The sequence below is a fragment of the Lissotriton vulgaris genome, chromosome 2_1 (assembly GCF_964263255.1).
Source record: "Lissotriton vulgaris chromosome 2_1, aLisVul1.2, whole genome shotgun sequence".
NCBI lineage: Eukaryota > Metazoa > Chordata > Amphibia > Caudata > Salamandridae > Lissotriton > Lissotriton vulgaris.
In genome coordinates this window covers 283650043-283675582 of record NC_141687.1, presented here as the reverse complement: position 1 = coordinate 283675582, position 25540 = coordinate 283650043, and the positions used below count along the sequence as shown (strand labels likewise).

At 45.2% G+C, this 25540-nt stretch overlaps 1 protein-coding gene across 1 annotated transcript in view; it reads left to right on the top strand.

The window, feature by feature from the left end:
- LOC147729973 (uncharacterized) overlaps positions 1-25540 on the top strand; it is a 1004770-nt gene that overhangs the window by 178635 nt on the left and 800595 nt on the right. The gene's annotated exons all lie outside the window — the stretch shown is intronic.

The window sequence follows — 25540 nt, the reverse complement described above, 5'->3', positions numbered from 1 at the left end:
AACAGGTCTCTCTAAATCAAGTATAGCTCCTCTCAATGCAGCCCTCCATGCAGCAGCCTGCGTGATCTCACATACAAAAAGTTTATACGCGGCCCTTGCATTGCTACTCGCCAAAGAAAGAGTAGAAGTGCGCTGGCAAAGGAGCGCACTCCCTAAAACTGAAGACTGGATCAAGGACATAATATATAACGTGACAATATGATGGATACATATATATCCCACTGTCTTACCTGACACTCCCGGCGGAAGGATATTCGATCTCCTTTGCGAGACTACCTAGCAGTGCAGAATAAGGATTCCTTCGTGCATTCCTCTTCTCTTTTAATGCCATCATTGTAGATCTGTGAACGTGGACAAATTTATCAATCTTGAGGCTCAAATGACTCATATTTCGATTCTATATATGTGTACCCAGTTGGCTTCCATAAGTTGTGATGTCCATGCCAAGTCATGTATAACTGACATTATTGTATGATCATGTTCTGCTGTTATGGAAAACCATAAATGAAGTCATAAAAAGGGGTTCATGGGCTGTATTACAAGAATGTGAAAAAAGGTTTGAGTGAATCACACCTGTCATCTTTGGGGTGTCCCCTCGTTTGCATGGGGCGTGGCTGCTTGCAATGGGAACTCGGTCCCCCTTTGTATAGCAGGCTTTGTGCCACCTGCATTGGAAGGCAGCCTGGCTGCTTTAGACAGCCGGTCCATCTTTGCAGTAGCGGCCCTCAACATTTTGAACAGGTACAGCACCGAGGCTGGGATTGCACAGCACCTTGTGTGCACACATCTAAACGTTTTCGAAGAGGTTGACACCTGTGTGCCTGTCCAGAGCATAGTTACGTTGGTTGTGATAGGGCTGCTCCAAACAACGACCTACTAGGTAATGACCTCTCCTCGTAGAATCAACAGTAGCTGCAGGACCATGAGTGACGGCAGCAGGACTCCCAGGATACTAACATGGAATGTAAGAGGAGTGACAATGGTGTCGGAGCTGGCATAGTCACCGGTTCATCACCTACACATTCATCTCAGTGACTTCATCTCCTCCGGGGATCTGTGAGAGCTGCTTCTCAGCACAGCTTCATCTTCTTTTCAGTGGTCTGCAAAGAGACCCGTGCTGACCAGACCGGTGCTGACAGGGGAGAAGATGTTTAGTGAAGGTACAGCGCTGTCCACTTTCTCCTATCTCGTTCAGATTTGCGGAGACTCTGGGTGAAGTTACAACAAAGCTTAAACTCTTTGGAGGAGTAGTGGGGGAGCCATATCTAACATGCAAAAAACAACATTCAATAATGTGTCCAACTGTTACCCACCTCTTTGACCCTTGAGGTACCCTCTCCCAATTAAAAAATAATTTCCTGGCCTCCAAATGGCCATCCCATAATCCTCTGAAAAAACCCCTCTCCCAAATCCCCCATAAAAAATGGTACCAGGTCTCCTGCCACTCACCTACACCCCCTTCCATAAAACGTAAAACATCCAGAAGACTGCGAATCTAACATGGGTTTAATGCACAGATAACAAGCAGCAAAACAATAAGTCACAATTGTCAGGTCAGCTGACAGCCCATCTGGCTTTAAGAGTTAGTCGGATCATGTGATGCTAAAATATTTTGGACAGTTCTTATACACTTTCCTCTCAATACAAGTCTATGGAGCATAACGACGTCACAGAAACAAAACGAATGAGCAGGAGGCAGGATTGTCTCACAGAGAGAATGTGCAAAGTCCTTGAAATGCAGGTAAAGACACATATGCTGCTGAAGTAACTGGTTTTTGTAAAATCATGCTTGGGTTTGCCAACATTGAAAGTGAAGCTATGTGTTCCTATGAGTTGTAAGAAATGTGCAGATGTACTAGCTTAAATAACATGGCTTCTGGGCTTCCTGGAGTCATGACGCTTAGCACCTATTTTAAGGCTAATGATTAATGAGCACTTCTGGTTAATATAAAAACAATATTCAAATTGGATTATTTAGTCTAGCTGTGCATGTTGTGATGAGGAGTGTGCAAGGACTTTTTAACATGTAAGACACTAGGAATACATGGTGATGTTTTCCCAACCCACAGGCCCTCTCACTAACAGGAAAGAAGAATCCCTGGCCTCCTGCCTCCCACCACCCTCACAAAAAGCCTAAACTAAAAAAAAAATATTTTTAACCACCTCACCACACTCTGTGCCATCCCCCACCCAGCCCAAAGCAGTGCTAAAAGTGGAGAGACTACCTAGCCGGGTGGCGTAGTGGGCTGGATTTTACCCAGATCTTTTGACTGTGGGAGAATGTTTGCATTGTCAGCATTCCGTCCATCATTTGTTTGGGGTAACTCGAGAGTGGAGAGATATCACTGTAAGAGCCCCTGGTGAGTGTGGCTTAATTTTTCTCTCTGTGCGGGTCTGCAGAGACCTACGCTGACAGGGAAGAAATGTTCGGCATAGGTTCAGCACCGCCTTCTCCTGTCTCCCACGGCTCTGTGGAGACCTGGAAGAGGCTCGAGGAGACCGGTATGACTGACAACTGCCTTTCCACAATTGCACTTGGGTCGCTTATAACCTAGATATGGGCCGGAACCAAGGGGGCGTGAGTGCTTCCCCGGGATGATTCACAATATTCTTTAATTAGATGGTTAACCACTGTTGTGACTGTTCTGCAGTCAGTACCCGGATTTTGATCCAGTTAGTCACGATTAAGGCTTCCTATGGGAGCCATTCACAACTATAGTTTAACTCATCTCTCTCTGTCTTAAATGTTTAGCTACCTGTGTTGTACCTGTCCTGTAGGTGTGATAGAATCATGTGATGTTCCTTCTGCAACTACCCCGTCCTTTACTTATTGTTTGTGTTAAGGAAGGTTAGGCTGCTGCATTCCATGTTGTACTTTGTGAAACTTGGTTTAAAACTTTCCACTATACAAAAGAATTTGCATTACCGATGATGGTTTTAAGGCATGCTATGAAAGAAAGAGTGAATCCTCAAACTACATGAGCAGATTTTACTCATAGTTTTATGTGTAAAATAAGTTTTTTAAATGGGTTATCAACTTTGTAAAATGTAAGAAAAATAGCAGAGAATTGTCTGATGTCTTTCATAACACCTACGGGCAATTTTGACATTTAGTCAAAGATGTTGAAAGCAAATCTACTAGCCCCACAATTCAACATGTGGCCTGGAGCTCCTTTTAAAGGTGTGCTCTGGCACAAACCAGGGCAATTCACACTATGTATAACATGGCTCCAGGATATTACATGAAGTGGCCCTGGGGCACAATGTGGTGTAGCTACTGAGAACTTTTTCAAATACGAGTCCAATCTGTACCACCAGATCCGCGGGACATCGATGGGCTCGACCTTTGCGCCGAGCCTGGCATGCCTTTACATGGCATCGTTCGAGAAAAAATACATCTACCCCCCTGAATACAACCCATTCCGTGAAAATCTCACGTGCTGGCGTCGGTACATCGACGACATCCTGGTGTTTTGGAAGGGGGATAGGACGACATGTGAGGCCTTCTGCACATGGATAAATCAACAAGACCCCTTTCTTAAGTTCACGGCCACCATCTCCGATAAATCCATACCCTATTTGGACCTCAGCATAATCCTGGAGCCAACTACAATCAGCACCAGTCTCTATACGAAGGAGACTGACAGGAACAGTCTTCTGCCTTATTCCAGTCACCACACGAAATCCCTTAGGGATAACCTCCCCTTTGGACAATTCCTCCGCCTTCGGAGAAACTGCAGTTCAATCGCTGACTACAAACGACACGCACAAGCCCTGCAAACCAAACTCCTCGACCGGGGTTACCCCACGCGTCTTCTAAAAAACTCTACCAAACGAGCCCTCAACAACAACAGAGAGGCCCTTCTTGAGACACACTCCAAGGAGCCGGATGACAAGATCACTTGTGTCACTTCATTTACAAGAAACTCCTCATTCATCAAAAAAACTGTCAGCACTCACTGGGGCATTCTCAACTCCGCAGGTATGGAGTTACCGCACCCACGGTTTGCATTTAAAAGGACAGCTAACCTCAAGGACACACTTATCCATACCCGTCCCAAGAAAACCAGCATTCAATCTGTGAATACACTCTGGGACCTCCCCCCAGTGACTGGACACTATCGCTGTGGTTCCTGTGTCGTCTGCCCCCAGACCATCCAGGGTAAGACCGTTGTACTGAATAAAAATTTCACTTGGACAATGAACAGACATACCAACTGCAACAGTTCCAAATGCGTTTATGTTTTGGTCTGCCCCTGCGATTTATTGTACATCGGGATGACAATGCGTCCTGTTAAGCAACGCATAATGGAGCACAACAGCAACATCCGATGTCACAAAACACACACAAAGCTGTACGAACACTGCAAGGACAACAATCACTCTCCAGAGAACATTCGATGGACTGTCATCGAGTCTTTACCGAACCTGAACCAACAAGCCCTGTTCAGATATGAACAGAGATGGATACATCGGCTTCAGAGCGACGATTTGGGACTGAATGATGGGGTGCCCTGGGCGACACTCGCCAGATAGTGATCAATCTGGACCAGTTGTCCAATTACTAGTGCCTCAACATGCCTGGCTGCACTTCCATACCCATCTATAGATGGCCTCCGTGTTGTATGACTTGGGCAGTGCTATCTCCAGCTCTTCCCTTGCTTATGAATCACGCACGCCAGGGCGATACTCACCCCTTGGTCACCAATTATCTGGATTAGTTATCCATTCCCAAGCACCTTAATACATGCCCCACTAGATGTATATATAAGTTCTAAACCCATTCTGAGTTGGCCTCAGCACATTCTCCGGCCATGCCTCCAATGCTCTATACTCGCGCATGCCAGGGCTAAACCCGCTAGAGTGTCATTATTATTATTATCATTCTGGACTAGTTGTCCACTCCCAAGTGCCCCAAACATGCTTTGCGAGCCTTCCAAACCCATTCAAAGATGGCGCCGGTTTATTTTGACTAGGTCCGCGCTATCCTTAACCAACCCCTCCTTGGTTTCTACTCCCCAGCGCCGTAACCCAGCAACTGGAGTGACACACCCCCTACGCGCGCTTCACTCTCCCTTATCAACACTGGACCTTGCCGTACCACGGTGCCAGCTGTCCAGCCACCGGAATTCCAGTGGGAGGGGTAGGTGTATAGAAGCCTGCCACCAGCGACATCTGAGGTAAGGTGGGGATCTGGGGTCTGATGGGCAGCCTGCTTCCTGCTTACACACGCAGCCAGCCCACTTACGGTATTGGGTTAACGGCCTGATACTTTTCCCAACGATCCCGCTAAAACACGCTACTTTCCTCATAGGAATTCCTCAATCGCTGCTGGCCCCACCTGGACAGCGTGTGAGGCTTTTAACAGGAATTCCTACGGGTAAGTGGGATAGTGACTCTTAAACTGGCGTTTATTTAGACGCACGCGTTTTCTCAGACGCACACGTCCAGCATGGCATGTTGATTTGCTTAACTTGTTTGTTTATTTAATTAATGTTTTCTCGCTGGGACACACGATCTCCCCGCCAGCGTTGAATTTACTTAGTTACAGAGTGTCAATATTACATTAAATTACCTCTAATGGTTTTTACTGTGCGGCGTTTTCAGCGTTTGCGGCTCAAACCTTAGCCTACAAATGCTTATACAAATATTCTAATATTGGTGAAATTCACCGCTCGACTAAATGAGGATGCACCACTTCCCTGTACAAATACCCAGGCGAGAATACGACGCCTTCACTTAGATGCATGCTATAGCGATGCAGCATGGCAGCACTATGCAGAGTGGCTCACCTAGGCGCACTGTATATATATGTTTACACATTTCTAAACAACTCTCACTCACAGCACTACCCGACCATGCCACCACCTAAACGGAACGTTAACCACTGGGCTCGTATCCGCCGACACCCTGGATATAGGCACAAAAATGATTTACTTTTGACATCATTGTTTGGTTGCTTGTTTTTCTTCATTCTTTCAGGAGGTCCGTCTCAAGGAACCATTTGCGAACGACACTATACAGGTCGTATACCAGTATCCTCCCAATCTTGGGGGATGCTAGCAATCATATGAGCACAAGGTCCTGATGAATCGCCCTTAGGGCGAGAAACATGTTGACCGTTTCCACAAGAAGGGTTGAATAAAGGTCTGGTCTCATTGTTCACCACTCCTTAATACCCCTTCACTTTTTTACTAAAGCAGTGAGCCTGACCAATAAAATCTTCTCTATTTTAGGACTCTACTGACTTTTTTTAAAGACACACCACCACGCTCACTATTGCACTTTTTTATAGGCCCCTCACACCCACACACCCGTTGGCTCGGAATAGAAGATCTCCGCCAAAGTGCAGCTTCTCTTGCTGCCCGACGGGCATTGCACCGCCAGCCTGTCGTAGGAGCAGGATACCGATGATGACGCTGGACGGTCATCGGCTGGGACAACAGTTGTGGTCCTGCCGTTAGCCTGTGTGAGGTATCCTTACATTCTGAAAAGGGTCTACACCATGCACTCAACCCCCACTTTTTTATTGAGTGAGAGAGAAGAAAGGCTGAGCTGAAATTCTTTAGCTCCCCCTGGGGAACTCTGTACAACTTTATTGGTAGCTGCTTCTCAGGACGAGTACATTGGACCCCACTCAAAAATCGTCCACCCCTATTCCCCCTGTTTGATACCAGCACAATGTGGTGTGCCTGCATTCTGTGCCCCCAGGGTAATTAGATATTACAGAAGGGTTAGCAGATGCTTGTACGGCTCCAGATAGCGGTGGCGCACATATAGCACGGCCCCATGCAAATGAGCTAATGAGCAAATGAGCAAATGAGCTAAATATGCTGCCTATGCACCCGTGCTGTATTTTGGGTACGAGTGCAGAGACAAAGAGGCTGTCAGGAAGTGTACTGTCTGCGATCGACAAAGAAGTGTTGCACAGTCAATACAGCCCTCAAGAGCGACCCTCACGAGTTCAGAAGGGGGTCCCATGGGCTCCCAGGCATCCCCCTGTAGACTGGTGCAGTTCTCACTGCACCCACCTGCAGAGGGATCTCTGTTCCCTTTTGTAATACTGTGCTCCTGTACTGTGAAAGATGGATTGGCCATTTCAAGCAGCTGCTCCTCCTTTCACTAACGTGATTCCTCTCTGACAGGGCGCAGGGGCACAAACAGTCACAGTGCAGTTTATGTGTAATATGGCCCCTGCTGCATTTAAAGTTTTTTTTCTGGTTGCATCTGGCTTTCAATGGAGAAGAGATCAGGGGGCAGGAAGCTCCAGAGTGAGAAAGTAACCCATCTGTGAATAAACAGGCTACAAATGTTCTTTATGAACACATTCTGGCTTGAACTTGTAAAGCTCCGGGTGGTCCCTGATCAGTCGGTTTACTGGATACAGAAGTGCAGCGTTGGCAGCTCTGAAACTAACACTGTAAACACTTAAGATGGGACACATGAATCTCAAGCATATGAATGGATGAAAACGACTGACTCGTGAATTATGTGTAATGCATCTTTTCTACTGGCAACTACACATTGCAGTGGATGCATATTATCATAAAATTAATTTTTATAGCCATATGATGGCTTTTGATCAGCATTACCCACCCCTTGAGCTCCATAACTTCAAATGCATTTTCCTTCTTGATGCTTAAGATGCAATGAGAGACTTGTCTTTGATTATTGAGCATCTTTGAGGGAAGTCTCCGTCAGGCTGCAAAACTCCCACTTAGAGTGACGCAGTTTAAGATTGCCATTTGTTTTTCTGTTTTTCACATTGTGTGCTCTGCAATTTTTCCCGAGGATAAACCCAATAACGGAGTGTGCCTTTGATTGACGCATAATTTCCCTCTTTTGAACTTTTTTTCTCCGTGCAATTTGTGTCAGGTATTACTTTCTAAAATGTGCACAGGAAAAGATCTCAGATGAGGGGTAAATTTCGACAATTCGGAATACCATGATCGGATGTACACATGCTGTACTAGCCCTATCTGAGTGTTTCTCTGAAGCTTGTAATGCGAGTCTATGTCTGACCAGTGCAATCAATTGCACTTACTGTGCAGCTCTTGTAATACCCTACCTGCTGTACTGTATGTTTTTACACACTTTGGCCCTCAGTCTAAATTTATAGATAATCTGGAGTTTCCAAATACATTGAAATGATAAATATTGCTAAACAACAAGCATCTTAGTTTTTTTTTCTCCCAAGAAACATTTCACCTGTAAAATGGACGCAAATTTAGCCAGAAAATTGTCCTCAGATTTGGGAAAAATTGGGAAAATCAGAACATGAACACCCAGTTTCTTTCGTTGTTCCTGCTTCTGCGGACTGAAGCTCAGAATACAAGGAAAAATTTGCCCCAGAACTTCGCAGTATCTATTCTTCCCCTAGGATGTAATTCCCGCTCCTCGACACAACACTGTACGACACTCCACCAGTCTACTCCATTGTATGACATGCCACTCCACTCTACAACACGTCACTCCACTCTATGACATGCCACTCCATTCTACAACACGTCACTCCACTCTATGACATGCCACTCCATCTATGAAATGCCACTCTACTCTACGACATGCAACTCCACTCTACGATACGCCACTCCACTCTACGACATGCCACTGCATTCTACAACACGTCACTCCACTCTATGACATGCCACTCCATTCTATATCACTCCACTTTATAACCCTCCACTCTAAGGCACACCGAAACACTCTATGACACACTACTTTATCATACGCCATTCCACTCTCCACAATTACACTCCATCCCACTCTACACCACTCCACTCTATGCCACTCCACTCTATGCCACTCCACTCTATTTCACAACACTATGTTACGACACAACACTCTATGACACTCCACTGTATGGCACTCTCCTCCACTGTACCCTACGATACTTCAAACAGTGGCATCAACTGGACAAGACTCAACTCTTCGATTTGAAACATATTTTTATAAAAAAAAGACATTGAAATTTAATGAAAATAACAAAGGTTAAAGATTAGGTATTGTTAGAAAAACAAAGTGTTTTATTTCTATACGAAAGAAAAACTTAAACTACAAAAACATTAGAAATTCAAAAGTTATAGTTATAACTTAGTCACCCAAAAGTAACTATAACTAATAGACCTCTGCACACTTCGTTTTGAACTCGTAGCCAGACTACATACCCTATCATATTATATCACTTGTATCATGTTAAATCATAACATTCATAAGAACACTCATAACATCTGAAATTACATAATTTATGTGCATGGTAGAGGGGCGAGTTATACCTAATGTAGTTTGGCTACCGAGTTCACAACACTGTGTAAGGAGGTCTGCGAGTTATAGTAAGTTTTGGGCAGCATGCACAATGCACATTTCTAATATTTGTGTAGTTTAAGTTTGTTGTGTATAGAAATAATAAGTGAAGTTTTCCTAGCTATAAATAATCTTTAACGTTAATATATTTATGTATGTATATATAAATATATATATAATATATATAATATTGAGAGAGAGAAAGTGTGAGAAAGAGAATGAATAAATAACAGGTATATATGTAACATGGTCCAATATTGCCATTGAAGGGCTCTGATGACGTCACATGTCACTAGGCCGAAGGCCAAGTGGTTTGTAAATGAGAACAGATCTCCTAGATAGCGAACTAGGACCATATTAGCCATGGTACCTGGTGCCCATTATGGATATTTCATAAAACGTTAATTTTATAGCAGTTCTTTAAAGTGAAGTTTATAATTATTAATGGACACTGATCGAAATTACAATGTTTTACTTGACTAAGCTGTTGAAAATACAGTAGACTATTGTGAGTGTCAGTGGATTTAGGAAATTCTGGTGCTGCAGCATTTAGTGTATATTTATTGATTTACTGCATTTGCCACATAATTAGCAAATATTGTTTCGTTCTTACGTGGATAAAAATAGTGACAATGAATGTGCTGCTTAGTTTGCATTTTTTAGCAGCATAATTTATATTACATTACCGAATAATTTGGTTCTTTATGCCACATATTCCTAATAGCCCTGACAGTTGTAATGGTCTGCAGAGTGGCTAGGTTGCAGCTCACCAGCCAGAGCAGCTAAAACATCTTGGGGACTTTCAGAAAGTTGATTAGCTTTGTGGTTTGTAACTCACATGTTCTACCTTTTTTTTGCTGGTTTTATTTGCTTTGGGCTGTCTTGCTCGAGTTTGTCCCTCCCTTTGCCCAAACCTTATTTACTGTATTCTTCCACAAACTCACTTTCTGTGAGCAGGCCTTTAAATTTTGTTCTGTTTCTGTCACATTTGCTGTGCATTCAAAGACAGAGGTCAAATGTCAGGCTGTCTCTTCCAGGGAGACTGGTGTTTATTTTTCTTTCTCTGACTTGAATGTGAGAGAATGTATGTGACAATCCTGCTCAATACCCATGTAAGAGGAGAGGGTGTAGAATGTTTTTTTTCTAGCAAACAACCAAAAAATATTAACTGTCCTGATGTTTCAGAATATTCGGAATTAGTACAAATGAAACACATTTTGTTTTGTAATTCTGAAGTGTGGTGGAAACAAATATTTGAATAGGATCAAAATACATCAATACACTAGGTGATGACATTTGCACACGTTATGTTTGTGTGCGGTAAAAACGTATACCGGGGCAAATTTAATGGTCATTTCAATTGAAAATATGTTGTCTGTAATGGCGGTGCACTACCACCCCGTGCATACTCCACACTACCCCAGTCCACCCCACTCTATGCCCTTCCACTCAGTGCCACGCCACTCTCCGACATACCACTCCACTCTTTGCCCCTCCACTCTAAGACACTCTATGCCCCACCACTCTAAGACCCTCTGCGACATGCCACGCCTATTGACTCCACCCCATTTCAGTTTTCTCCACTCAAGCCACCACACAACACGCCCCTCACACCACTTATTCCACTTGATTCTGCCCCACTTCAATTTACCCCACTCCAATCTATCCCACTTCACTGCAATGTGCCCAAATCTACCCCACACCACTTCGCTATAATCTTCCCCAATCTGCTCCACTCCAATCTACCACACTCCACCCAATCTACCCCATTCTACTCCAGTCTACCCCACTCTAACCCAATCTACCTCACTCTACTCCAATTTACCATAATCCACTCCACTATGATCCAATCTACCCCACTCCACTACAGTAAATGTAAAAATGTAAATGTAAATCCAGTATTTGTAAAGCGCGAACAGCCGAAGGCATCCCGGCGCTGGGGGCCGCCGCGAAGATTAAGCAAGCTATTGCCCAGAGTCAAATGGTGCTGGGCTGACCTGCTGCCGGTGCCAGGGATCGAACCGTGTGCCCCAGATTCCAGCGTCTGTTGCCCTGGCCGCGGCCCCACACCTCTTCCATTCTACCCCACACAACATACCCCACTTTTACCTACCCCACTGTAAACCAATCTACCCCTCTCTAACCCAATCTACCCTAATCTACCGCACTCCACTCAAATCTACCCCAATATAGTCCACGTCAAACCACCACAACCTACTCCACCCTATTGCATTCTACCCTGCTATAATCCACCCAATCTACCCCACGCCCCTCCAATCTACCTAACTCCACTCCAGTCTACCCCACTTCACTCTAATCTACCCCAATTCACTCCTGGCCACTTTTCCCCAATCTACCCACTCCAATCTACCACAAAATATCCCACATCACTCTACCCCAACAGCTCCAAAATAGCCCACTCCACCCCAATCTACCCCACTCACCCCAATCTACCCACTCCACTCCAATCTGCTACAATATATCCCACTCCACTCTACCCCAACTACTCCAGTCCAATCTGGCTCATTCCACCAAATTCTACCCCATTCACCCCAATCTACCCCAATTCAATCTACCCCACTCCAATCTACCACGCTAATCTACCCAACTCCCCCACTCCATTCTACCCCAATCCACCTTACTCCATTCTACAGCACTCTACCCCACACAACTCTACACCAATCTACCCTGCTCCACTCTACCCCAATCTACCCCATTCCACTCTAACCCAATCCAATCTAGCCCACGCCACTCCACGCCATTAACTTTTAACCATGCTGAACAGCAGCCACAACATGTACAACTTGGCGACAACACATTGCCAAAGCCAATAGCTCTCGCATAGCAAGACTTATTAGCTTTGCCAGTGCCAGATATATATATATATATCGCATAAAACGTCTTCAATTTTCAGTTTTGACAAGACGAGACGAACCCGCAACTGGTGCAAATATTCTTTTATTGAAGCCCAAACAGCAAGTCCACCATGACGCGTTTCAGCCCGCGAAGGGCCTTGATCACATGACATTGCTGAGAAGGCGGAGTGACCTTTTTAAAGTGCTAGCGTGCTGAGAGTAATACATGGACACAGAAGACAGACTATTGTATCCTTTTTGAGGTCAGAAACATATAGGTAATTTGCAATAAATATGTCTCAAGAATAATTGTAAAATACAGTAAACAACAATGCTAAAATGCATGAGTATAACAGTGCAGTGAATAAAAACATGTAAAAACAATTTCTGAATAAATTCAAGAAATAGAAAGATACTTTATCAGTATCCTATATACATGTCTATTCAAATTGCTACTGCTAAAAAATTCATCATACAACAAGCTCGCCTAGGACATCTGTAAAAACAGGGGACTAAATTAAAATAAAAAGGAACCCATTTTGATCTTTTTACACCAACATGCCTGTTGCGTCCTATTCGTCTATTCATATTATTGCATTTTCCATATATATATATATATATATATATATATATATATATATATATATATATATATATATATATATATATATATATATATATATATATATATATATATATTTACCAGGATAATTCGGCCCGAGTGGGCTATAGTCAATGTGCAAATAGCAATCAAGTGCAATTGAATGTGCAAAACTCCGCAAATAAATACATATCAACACGCTATACCAATCCAAGTGTATAAATAATTACAAAAAGTGCCAAAAATGTTTACAATACCTAAATGCGTAAAAAAGTTTTTAAAAACGTTATATCGTGAATTACACTGCATTTAAGCCTTCTCCCAGTAATTGTGTAATTTACGCAGGCAGCTATATGCAGAGACTCTTCCACCCGTGATCAAGCCTCGCAGGAGGAGAAATAAGGCATTTTCTCAACCCCCTCAGAGGTCTGTGTGCATTTATCGGAGCACTTCGGAGCTGTTTGACTTTCAGTGAGTCCGGCCCGCCTCGCCACCCCAACAACAACAAGCATTTACAATGCAATGGTTTCGCCTTAGTAAAAGTTAGAGTTATTGGCATTGTAAATGACAAAATTTGTATTTATGTGTTGGTTTTGAAAACAGATAAATAAATGGCATTGTCATTTACTTTGCCATTAGCTTAATCTCTGGAGTCAATCTGCACTCTCTAGCACTCCCTACTCACTCTGCACTCTCTAGCACTCCCTAGAACTCCCTGCTCACTCTGCACTCTCTAGCACTCCCTACTCACCCTGCACTCTCTAGCACTCCCTAGAACTCCCTACTCACTCTGCACTCTCTAGCACTCCCTAGCACTCCCTACTCACTCTGCACTCTCTAGCACTCCCTAACACTCCCTACTCACTTTGCACTCTCTAGCACTCCCTAGCACTCCCTGCTCACTCTGCACTCTGCACTCCCTCTGCACTCTGCACTCCCTATGCACTCTGCACTCCCTATGCACTCTGCACTCCCTATGCACTCTGCACTCCCTATGCACTCCATCTGCACACTCTGCTCACCCTCTGCACTCCCTATGCACTCTGCACTCCCTCTGCACTCCATATGCACTCTCCACTCTGCACTCCCTATGCAATCTCCACTCCCTATGCACTCTGCACTCCCTATGCACTCTCCACTCTGCACTCCCTATGCACTCTGCACTCCCTATGCACTCTCCACTCTGCACTCCCTATGGACTCTGCACTCCCTATGCACTCTCCACTCCCTATGCACTCTCCACTCCCTATGCACTCTCCACTCCCTATGCACTCTCCACTCTCTATGCACTCTCCACTCCCTATGCACTCTCCACTCTCCACTCCCTATGCACTCTGCACTCCCTATGCACTCTCCACTCTCCACTCCCTGTGCACTCTCCACTCTCCACTCCCTATGCACTCTCCACTCTGCACTCCCTGTGCAATCTCCACTCTGCACTCCCTATGCACTCTCCACTCCCTATGCACTCTCAACTCTGCACTCCCTATGCACTCTGCACTCCCTATGCACTCTCCACTCTGCACTCCCTATGCACTCTCCACTCCCCACTCCCTATGCACTCTCCACTCCCTATGCACTCTCCACTCCCTATGCACTCTCCACTCCCTATGCACTCTCCACTCCCTATGCACTCTGCACTCCCTATGCACTCTGCACTCCCTATGCACTCTCCACTCCCTATGCACTCTCCACTCTGCACTCCCTATGCACTCTGCACTCCCTATGCACTCTCCACTCTGCACTCCCTATGCACTCTCCACTCCCTATGCACTCTCCACTCCCTATGCACTCTCCACTCCCTATGCACTCTCCACTCTGCACTCCCTATGCACTCTGCACTCCCTATACACTCTCCACTCTGCACTCCCTATGCACTTTCCACTCTGCACTCCCTATGCACTCTCCACTCTGCACTCCCTATGCACTCTCCACTCTGCACTCTCTATGCACTCTCCACTCTGCACTCCCTATGCACTCTCCAATCCCTATGCACTCTCCACTCCCTATGCACTCTCCACTCTCCACTCCCTATGCACTCTGCACTCCCTATGCACTCTCCACTCCCTATGCACTCTCCATGCACTCTGCACGCCCCATGCACTCTGCACTCCCTATGCACTCTCCATGCACTCTGCACTCCCTATGCACTCTGCACTCCCTATGCACTATCCATGCACTCTCCACTCTCTATGCACTCTGCACTCCCTATGCACTCTCCGCTCTCTATGCACTCTGCGCTCCCTATGCACTCTCCACTCTCTATGCACTCTCCACTCCCTATGCACTCTCCACTCTGCACTCTCCACTCCCTATGCACTCTCCACTCTCCACTCCCTATGCACTCTCCACTCGCCACTCCCTATGAACTCTCCACTCTCCACTCCCTCTGCACTCTCCACTCTCCACTCCCTCTGCACTCTCCACTCCCTCTGCACTCTCCACTCCCTCTGCACTCTCCACTCCCTCTGCACTCTCCACTCCCTCTGCACTCTCCACTCCCTCTGCACTCCCCACTCCCTATGCACTCCCCACTCCCTCTGCACTCCCCACTCCCTATGCACTCCCTCTCCACTCTCCACTCTGCACTCCCTATGCACTCTGCACTCTGCACTCACTACTCTGCTCACTCACTACTCTGCTCACTCACTACTCTGCTCACTCACTACTCTGCTCACTCACTACACTGCACACTCACTTTGCACTCTGCACTCACACTCTGCACTCAATTTTATCAAATACCGAGGAGAGGGGACTGCCTGGAGTGTGCTTATGTGGAGTGAGAGAGGTCTCCTGTCTGAGTTAAAACACCCCGTCATTTCTGCTCCACGTAGTCTGGGGGGGGGGGGGGCAGGAACGGTTAGACGGACAGCGGGAGGGGGGCGGGAACGGACAGCGGGAGGGGGGTCGGGAACGGGATAAAAACAAAAGGAAACAGAAAAAAGACATTAAGAGCAAAAACGTCAAAATACGTATAAACATACAAAGTGAAAACACATTTATAAAGAAAATTCTCCTTACCTGATCGCTTCGTGGGAACTCAAATCTTGCAGCCAACTCCAACAACAGACACTTGTAGAAGGAAGAAAACAGGCCGACTCGGAAAAAAAATAACACACACCCACCGCCGCGATGACGATCAGAAGTGGGTGGAGAGCGAAAAAATCGTGGGAACGCCCCCGAATCTGGTCCGGCCTTGACGGACAGATCCGGCTCCCAATGGCTAGCCTCCATTTATGGAGCTAGCCAATGGGAGCCGGGGGACGTTCCTATAGCCAATATTGTAAGCATTAGATTTCGCCTGCGCGAACTGCTTGCGCAGATCGCCAGGTCGAAACCTAAAAAGGAACGATTAAAAAGCCTTACTTGTCCGTATATATGCGTGTCTTGTACATCATCATCACCACGCCTGAAATCATATCTACTATTCCTCAATTCCACCATGAGCTTGTCATCTCCATCCTTCCTAGATACCTACCCTATTCTAGTAAGGCTTTTTAATCGTTCCTTTTTCTATTTTGAATGAATGTTCATGCGCTTCTTGGTTGAGAAACATAATAAATTTGTGAATAGGTACCGATGAGGTGTCTGATTGGCCCTGGTATCGGTAGACAGAGGAGTAGTAGCATAAGCTGTACCTGTGGAAATGGTCATCGGAAAGTAATGTGGCTGAGAGCAGGAACAGGTACGGATTAGCAAGTTTTTTTTATATCATTTTCAGGTTTAAACTGGTGTTGACGTTTTTTAGTTGGGAAACGCTGATTTCACTGAATAGGAACTGAGGAGATACCCTCATTGACCCTAGGGCCGTTTCACTGAGTTTGATTGGAGTATGATGTGGCCACGTTGTAAGGCTAGAGTCGACCGGGAACAAGTGGAATGGAGTCAGATAAACATGGAGAACCGTAGCGCAAGGAATTTACTGGTATATATGGATCTTTCTTGATCGGCTACATAATGAGGCTTAATTGGATGTTGTTTAGTGAATCGGCGGAGTAACAAAATGTAAGAGATGATAGCGTACATTAAGGTGATCGCAATTAGTGCGAGGAATTTATTCAGTATTAAAGTGTGGAATAGGGCAGAGATGAGGTGCAGGATGGATAGTGCGAAGTATTCACATAGCATATACCGTTTCATACAATTTGATTTGGCAGGACTCGCGTAACACTTTGCTTTGCTTGACACACTACAAGAGTATAGAACAGGATTTGGAAGAGGCGCATTTAGATGGGGGTCGTTAGAAAAATCCTGATTGGTCGTAGTTTGTGTACTTTCACCTGAATGGTCAAGGTCGGGACCTATGCGAGAGATTTTGGAACGGAAAAACTTTGCTTTCCCTTTGGCAATTATTTAGATCAGAGAAAGCTCTACGCACTGTATGATTGGGGAGCAATGAATTTAGGAGCATTAAGGATTATTTGGGAAATGAGACTACACTCGACATGTTGGTTTTTGAGCAGGTGGACCAGATAGGGAACCGTACAAGTCGACACTATTACACGCTAAATAGCCACGCATGCGCATTAAGGGGATTTAACGATAGCGGACTGGAAAGGAAGCACGTCTACAGAGGGGAAGTTAGCCTTTTTCCGGATCGTGGAGATGATTGGCTAATGGGATGATTGAAATTAGACGTGATTGTTTGATGCAAGTTTAACAAGTCAGGTCCCGGGCCGGCAGCCAATCACAGCGCGGCCCGGGAATGACGTCACGGGGGTGTCCCGGCCGGCAGATTCGGGGGCGTGTTTTTCGCGCTCTCCCCTTCCCATTGGCTGGAAGGTAAAATTCCAGCCAATGGGAAGAGGAGAGGGTGGTACTCAAAAAAAGACACAGAAACGCCCCCGAATCACGTTTTCACGGGAAAGCGTGATTGACAGCCTCTGTCTCCCAATGGCTAGCGTCCATTTATGGTGCTAGCCAATGGGAAACAGAGGCGGTCCGAACATCCATACTCTTGACAAAAGTTTTCGATCTGGGCGGGGCACTGTGTGCCCTCGCCAGGTCGAAACCTAAAAACCAGACATTGATCTATATGAAAATGGCAGGTGAAAAGGCAAGGGGAGCGGGAGGGATTTTTCCACTGGCGGATGGAAGGTTGTGTTGAAAATGAAATGCGAGGAGAACAGTTGTACTTTAACAGGTTTAAAAACGAACTTTCATCTGCACACTGTTTTCATTTTAAACATCAAAGCAGCAACTGTGTGAATGTGAGTATTAATAAAGTTCACCACGCTGCTGTTTACTTTGAAAAAAAAGGAACTCATCTGTGTGCAGTTGAACTCTGGGAGAAGGCTTAAATGCAGTGTAATTCACGCAGGCAGCCATATGCAGAGACTTTTCCACCCGTGATCAAGCCTCGCAGGAGGAGAAACACGTTGGGTGTTCTTTACCTGTTCATCTTCTCACAAAAGAAAATAAAGCATTTCCTCAACCCCCATCAGAGGTCGGTGTGCTTTTCTGGAAGTAAGGAAAGCATTCGGTGGATGTATTTGCGGGTGGCTCCGGTCCCGCTACACAGACCCACCCCGCAGGGTCTGTGGCTCATTTATTGGAGCACTTCGGTGGTATGTATATATATATATTTACATCCCACAGCAAAGCGCAGTCGCCTTACCCGAGCCTCTGATGACAGCTGTCCGCGACGGGATGGCGAAGCTCCTTGATCACGAGGTGCAAGCTCTGAAACGGGTAAGGTGTTTGTCAAGCTTTAAAAAAATACCCCTTTGCAACATTTCTTGTCCACGGCATGCTGTTTTTGGGAGAAAAGGACTACAGTATTGGTGTATATATATATTTACATATATATGTCACCAACTTGGACAATCAAAGATGGGCACTCCAGGGTATACCGTCATTATTCTTTATTGTGCAAGCAAGTCCAATGCGTTTCGGCTCCCTTGAACCTTTGTCAAGGTAACAAACCCACCACCCTTCGAAATAAATACTCTTTGTGCAAAGTGAAGAGTTACATCTCATAATGATGACATGTATTACATCTGAAACCTATAACAATTCATTGCTCATACTTCAAGAAATCAAAAAATCAAATGTCACAATGAATCTATAAAATCTACAACTCACCGTCATTCCAAGTCTGCTCACCTCAAATGTCTGTTTTTCTAGCACAGTTTTAAGCATGGGATTAGCACAGTGCCATACATGGCGAGCTACAAAGTGAGAAATCCATCCACATTATTATGTTATAGTTGGGTGTTGAAATGTGATAAAAGACTAACGTTTAAAAAACTAAAAAACAATTAAATTCACAAGTTATAGTTTACTGAGCTACCTGCCATGGACTGCTTATGACCTTACGTGGCTCGTTAAATGGCATTACATCATTAATGACATCACTGATGACATCATCCAGCTACTGTGACAATGTCCTATAGTGTTTGTGGAATCAATTCAACACATTACACCTGTTGAATATTTTCTGTCACCAATCATGTGATAATGGACATAACCTTTGACCACATGCTGTACACATAAAATATATGCCAAGTCACCCACATTTGGTGAATGCTACTCTCTTTTTACATTTATTTAACCACCTAACAACGACAATTCCTGTACAGACTTTAATGAGACTTAAAAAGGCACCTTCTGCCACACTCAATGGACAACCCTCCATCCTTTAGCAAAATACAATAACATTCCTGAGATGAGCAGAGTGGATTATGCTTTAGGATCATGATCACAACCCCAATGTGATCTACACTACTTCTAAATGGGAATGGCCTACATCCTAAATTATTCAAAAATCTGCAGTGCATAAAAATATTCAACAAATCTACTTCCACACTTTATAAATATCCTTGCCACATCAAATCTGGCTACAGCACTCTTATTACAGCTGTTTAACATGAGCACATGTACAGATATCCACTGGTGTATTGTCTGTTGTCAGCAGAAGCTTTGGGTTTGCTCACTTTTTTGTGTTGCATCAGATACCCTTCAAGTCCATCCCAAGCACCTCCTTGATTCCTACCCTATTACACCAAATCACAAAAACAAGTTTCCGAGTGAAGTTCTAACTTTCTGCCAGATGTGGAGTAATATAATTCAGCCATTTTTCCTGAATCAGGGTGCAAAGTTTCCTACGGGAATTAACATCGAAAATCAATATTTTGGGATCCCCTTTTATCTGACCTCCGCTTGACAGATTGGTGTGCAACTTCCAATAAAAGAGCCAAGGTGGATGATTTTTTTTTTAGAAAGTTCCATGCAGATTTAGGAAGTTATTAGCGATACATAAAATGCTCTTTCTTTGGAAATTCTGATCTAACTATAACCACACACTTGTATTTATTTACTTACTTGAGTGCTGGTAGATGTTGATGAATTAGCGTAGGTGAGCGTAATTGAGGTAAAAAGTAGAAACAACTTTCTGTAGTGTATTTTTTGCCGCGTCATATTTTTCTGCAGCAGATTTTTCAAGCGCAGAAAACGTACTTAGACTTTCCAGGGGATAAATGTCAACAGGTACAGATTACACATGTGCCCCTGTGGCCCAGCGTGTTTTATAAAAAGCATATTTCTACTTGGATTTTTCTTTAAACAGACATTTCTGTACACAGATCTCCAAAGCAGACAAGTATGTCTGGAAATGTAAACATATGTAAGATCAAATATAAGTTGTGTGCACAAACATAGGAAGATTTCATAGGAAGTTCATGGCTTCATATATTAAGGAAAAGGTATTTTGTGTGTATGTCCTGAAAACTAAGTTTGACATACATGCACAGACATAAGTTTTGGCATGTTGTCATTTGCTCTTTATTTTCATTGTTGTATATCGGGCCCAGCTTGGCTAGTATGTTCAAATTGATGGTATTCAGTTACTGCACATTCGGAGGCAGAGGTGACGGTGGAACTCGCGATTTAGAGGAGACGGGTTTAAAGTTAATTTAATAAGTGCTCAGAGAGGAGTCAGACCACAGGTCGACAGACAGAGGGAGGTTTGAGTCTAGCGCGGCGGTACTCAAAGTACGGCCCGCGGGCCAATTGCGGCCCGCTAGGCCATTCCATGCGGCCCCCGTGGAAATCAGCAGACACGAAATCGGCCCCATTTCGGTCTGCTGTAATTCCTCGGGGACGCACTGCCGGTAAAAGTATGAAAAGGGCATGCGTGGACAACCAGCATGCTCACCCGTACCCCCCACCCTCATTCGCCCCTCAGGCGTCACCTGCTCACTCTGCCATTGAGGCTGTGCTGCCTGTACGTGCTGCTCACAGTGTGGCCTCTTTAATCTTTCAATTGGTGCTGGTAAAACATCGCTGTCTCTGTAGTTACATTTATGTTTTTAAGGCCCCTGGTTAGGGTTTTGGCGGAGCCCGGACTTTCTTTCCTCTTGGTGTCAGAGCAGGCACGAAGTGTAAACAGAATAAATAAAATCACGATCCAGCAATGCCCTCACGTGAATCCATGGGCTGCGCATACCCTTTTGTTTTCAGGCATGACTTCACTTTAGGCATTTGGGATACTACAGGCTCTCGTTTCACAACAGTTCAGCTTTGGTTTACAGGTGGAATTGGGGGAGATACAGTTTAAACACAAAGTTATATGCATCGGAAGCAGCCCAGTAGGATAATTTTAGATAAATCCCAGCTTCCCTACTTTATGAAATTGTGTGAATGCGAGTGAAAAATGTATGTGCCTGTGTTGCGGACAATATTTCTAACATTCTTTACAGCCAATTCAGCATGCTTTTTGCATTGCTTTAGAAAGTGTATTACTTTTCAGTCATCCAACACTACCTGTCTGAGTCGTGGAACTGATGTAGCATCAGGTCTTTCATGCTGCCAAATTGAACAGCAAATAGTTATTGGTTTTGGAACACATTAGGTAGAGTCAGAGCTGAGGGGACAAGGGCTCAGTGTGAACATAGAGGGCAGAGGCAGGATGAACCGGTAGCGGTAAGGGGAAGGGGCAGAGAAAGAAAAGCAGAGGGACCGGCAGAAAGCATAAAAGCATAACAATAAGCGCAATGAGGAGATATGGAAAGGTTAAGGGTTAAGAGAAGAGAGCGAGGGAGTAGGAGCAACGTGACATGAGCGCAGAGTAAGGGTATTGCAGGTTATAAAGAGGGTGATGGGGCAGGAGCAGAGTAAGGACAGGAAGAGTGGGCTGCTCTACACGTAAGGACTATATTGAGAGAGATATATGAAAGGTGAGTGCCAAGTCAGGGACATGGGCAAGGAAATAGTGAGGGGTACGACAATAATGGAACCAAAAACTATGAGTTAGCAGCCGAGTGAAGGGAAGCTGTGAAGTGAAGGTGTAAGGCAGAACTGCAGGAAGGACAAAGGGACTGGCTGTTCAGTAGAGTAAACATTCAGTAGAGCGAAGGTGTACAGGCACAATGAGTGTGTAGGTGCTGAGTGACGCAGTAGGGCACAACAAGAGGGCAGACTTAGAGTGGTGAGTTAGCGTGCAATGAGAGGTTAGGCCTAGGATGAGTTGTTAGGGCACAATGAGAGGCCAGGCAGTTTGATAGGGTATGAGGAGAGTGAGAGAAATAATGATGAATAAAATAGACAAGTGTGGCACCAAAGAGGTGTGACCAGATAGGGGTAGAGTGTGATGGAAGGAGAGCAGGAGCAGCGTTAAAAAGTCAAGGTGTGGAGAGAGTGAATGCAGGTTAAGACGTTGGGGCCAGAGTAGGTGCAAAACGAAAGGCTATGAGCATAGTGAAATAGAAGGGCCAGGAAATGAGTATAAGCAGAGTGAAGAGAGGTGGAATAATGAGGTTGTTGGGTCAGAGAGAGAAAGCAGAGAGGTACTGGGAGCAGATTGAGATTCTAGTAATAGAAAGAGGGGTAGGGGCAGTGAGTGTGAGAGGCATTTATGAGATAAGGAAAGAACCATGGGTAAAGGGAGAGGTATAATGAGTGGTGTACAGTGAGGGTAAAACAATAGGAGAAGAGTAAAGTTGAGACAGAACGCCAAGCTGTGGGACGGGTCAGAAAAAAAAGTGAATTATTAAGGCCAAAGTGGTGGGTAGAGGCAGGATGAGGGGGTAAAGTAGAGGAATATGGCAAGAATGAAACAGTCATATTGTAGGGTCCGAGTTAGAACGCAGGGTCAGAATTAATGCATAGGATCACAGCGGATCCTAGGCGCAGAGTAATTGAGTGTAGGGCCCAGCACTCCCCAGACTTGACTCCACTCACGAGAGCATGTGGTGGTGGTGTGTGTCACTGCTGCATTTTCAGCACGGAGGGTAGCCAAAAATGAAACCCAGGGCTATCATTGGGAGTGCTTACAAGTGCTACAAGATTCACGGCCCTGGGACCCACAAACATGGTACGTCAACACTTTTCAAAACAAGACAAAGATGGAAAACTATGGTCAGAAACTCACAGATCCCAGTAAAAAAATATAAATATTGACAGTATTTATTCGGGGTACATACATACATACATATAGCACATTTTGAATGACTAGTAATGTTTTGAAAAGGGGGTGATTTTTTTTTTACCCTGCCCCCACTGACCCCTCCCCTCCCACCGACACCATCGCTCAGGTCCATCTGTGCGGCCCTCGGCCACAAGCTAGACTGCAATTTTGGCCCCCGAGAAAAAGTTTGTGAGTACCCATGGTCTAGCGCATGGGTGCCAGGAGTCAAAATGACACAGCCATCCACGTTATTATGTTATAGTTAGGTGTAGAAATGTGATCAGGAGAAAGTGGTGGGCTACAGGAAGAGTGAGATTGAAGTTGATTCGCTGGGCTGGGCTGGCCCTTCGGCCACGCTGGTATTTTCCCAGTGGGATGCAGGCTGGAGCGTCGGCTGATTAGCTGAAATGGCTGCCAAGACTCAACTAAGGAAGCCTCGACCGCCTCATTCTATTCACGGGCTTCTACGGTATGGCGCTAGTGTCCACATTTTTTTACTGGAGTCATTTTGATTTCCAGGCGGGACGTGTTAGTCTGCAGGTGGGCTTGAATCTCATGTAGTGTTAGATAGGATTAGCAGCTGCTACCCTCGGCTTGCCAATTCTAGCCCTGGCATCAATAAAATAGCAACATGGAAATTCAACTTTTCAGGTATCTAAAAAAAAGCTGCATCATGAACTTGAAATAGTTTCTATTCCCTCCCCTTAACCCTATAATGTCATCAGAGAGTAGGGGCCAAACCTAAGATGTTGAGGGTCAAAGAGTGTGTGAACTCACTTCCTCTACCCTTCACCTTTTGATGAACCAATTTCCAGGCGACGAAGTGTAGAGGGAGCTAGTCTGTGAGATGTGGCAGCGTGTGTGGGGTGAAAGACAGTATTTTGAGTGATCTGATTTCTGACAGTGCTTAATTTCTGTAGGTGGTTATAGGTGGTGGGCACAAGCACTCGAGTTTGTTGATCAGACTTATTTGTCTTATTTGTCATCATCCCACGTTGACTCAGGGTGAAGCACAGAAAGGCGGAAAAGGAAATAATGACAAAGGGAGAAAACAGGGATGAAAAAAGCATTGGCAAAGCCAATCAGTGTGTCACTAGCACTCATTCAGAAAAGGGGGTGGTGATGAACAGAGTGTCTGAATTAAGCAGACCACTCTTACCCAGTCCAAAGATCAGGGCTTGATCCATCACCGTTTTTTAGCTTACTGCACCATCCCAGCTCAGAACCTGGCTACATGCAAATTAGTCTGTTCCTGTCCCAGTGCATGATGGGAACAGGGCAAACCAAACTACCAAGCCAATTCTTATACTGGGAAGGAAACAAGCTTCCGGGGACCGGTTTCTGGAATTTCAGCCGTCGTCGGCCCGGATTGCTTGAATCCTGATGGTGCAATGAGCAAGGGACTCACATCTGAGTATACCCTTCCACGCTGATGGTGGACAAAAGGATTCAGAAAAGGGGGTGGTGATGAACAGAGTGTCTGAATTAAGCAGACCACTCTTACCCAGTCCAAAGATCAGGGCTTGATCCATCACCGTTTTTTAGCTCACTGCACCATCCCAGCTCAGAACCTGGCTACATGCAAATTAGTCTGTTCCTGTCCCAGTGCATGATGGGAACAGGGCAAACCAAACTACCAAGCCAATTCTTATACTGGGAAGGAAACAAGCTTCCGGGGACCGGTTTCTGGCATTTCAGCCGTCGTCGGCCCGGCTTGCTTGAATCCTGATGGTGCAATGAGACAGGGACTCACATCTGAGTATACCCTTCCACGCTTATGGTGGACAAAATGATTCAGAAAAGGGGGTGGTGATGAACAGAGTGTCTGAATTAAGCAGACCACTCTTACCCAGTCCAAAGATCAGGGCTTGATCCATCACCGTTTTTTAGCTCACTGCACCATCCCAGCTCAGAACCTGGCTACATGCAAATTAGTCTGTTCCTGTCCCAGTGCATGATGGGAACAGGGCAAACCAAACTACCAAGCCAATTCTTATACTGGGAAGGAAACAAGCTTCCGGGGACCGGTTTCTGGCATTTCAGCCGTCGTCTGCCCGGCTTGCTTGAATCCTGATGGTGCAATGAGCAAGGGACTCACATCTGAGTATACCCTTCCACGCTTATGGTGGACAAAATGATTCAGAAAAGGGAGACAGACTGATTTGCATATAGCCAGGTTCTGAGCTGGGATGGTGCAGTGAGATAAATAACGGTGATGGATCAAGCCCTGGTCTTTGGGCTGGGTAAGAGTGGTCTGCTTAATTCAGACACTCTGTTCATCACCACCCCCTTTTCTGAATCGTTTTTGGCCACTATAGGTGTGGCAGGGTATACTCAGACATGAGTCCCTTTCTCACTGCACCATCAGGATTCAAG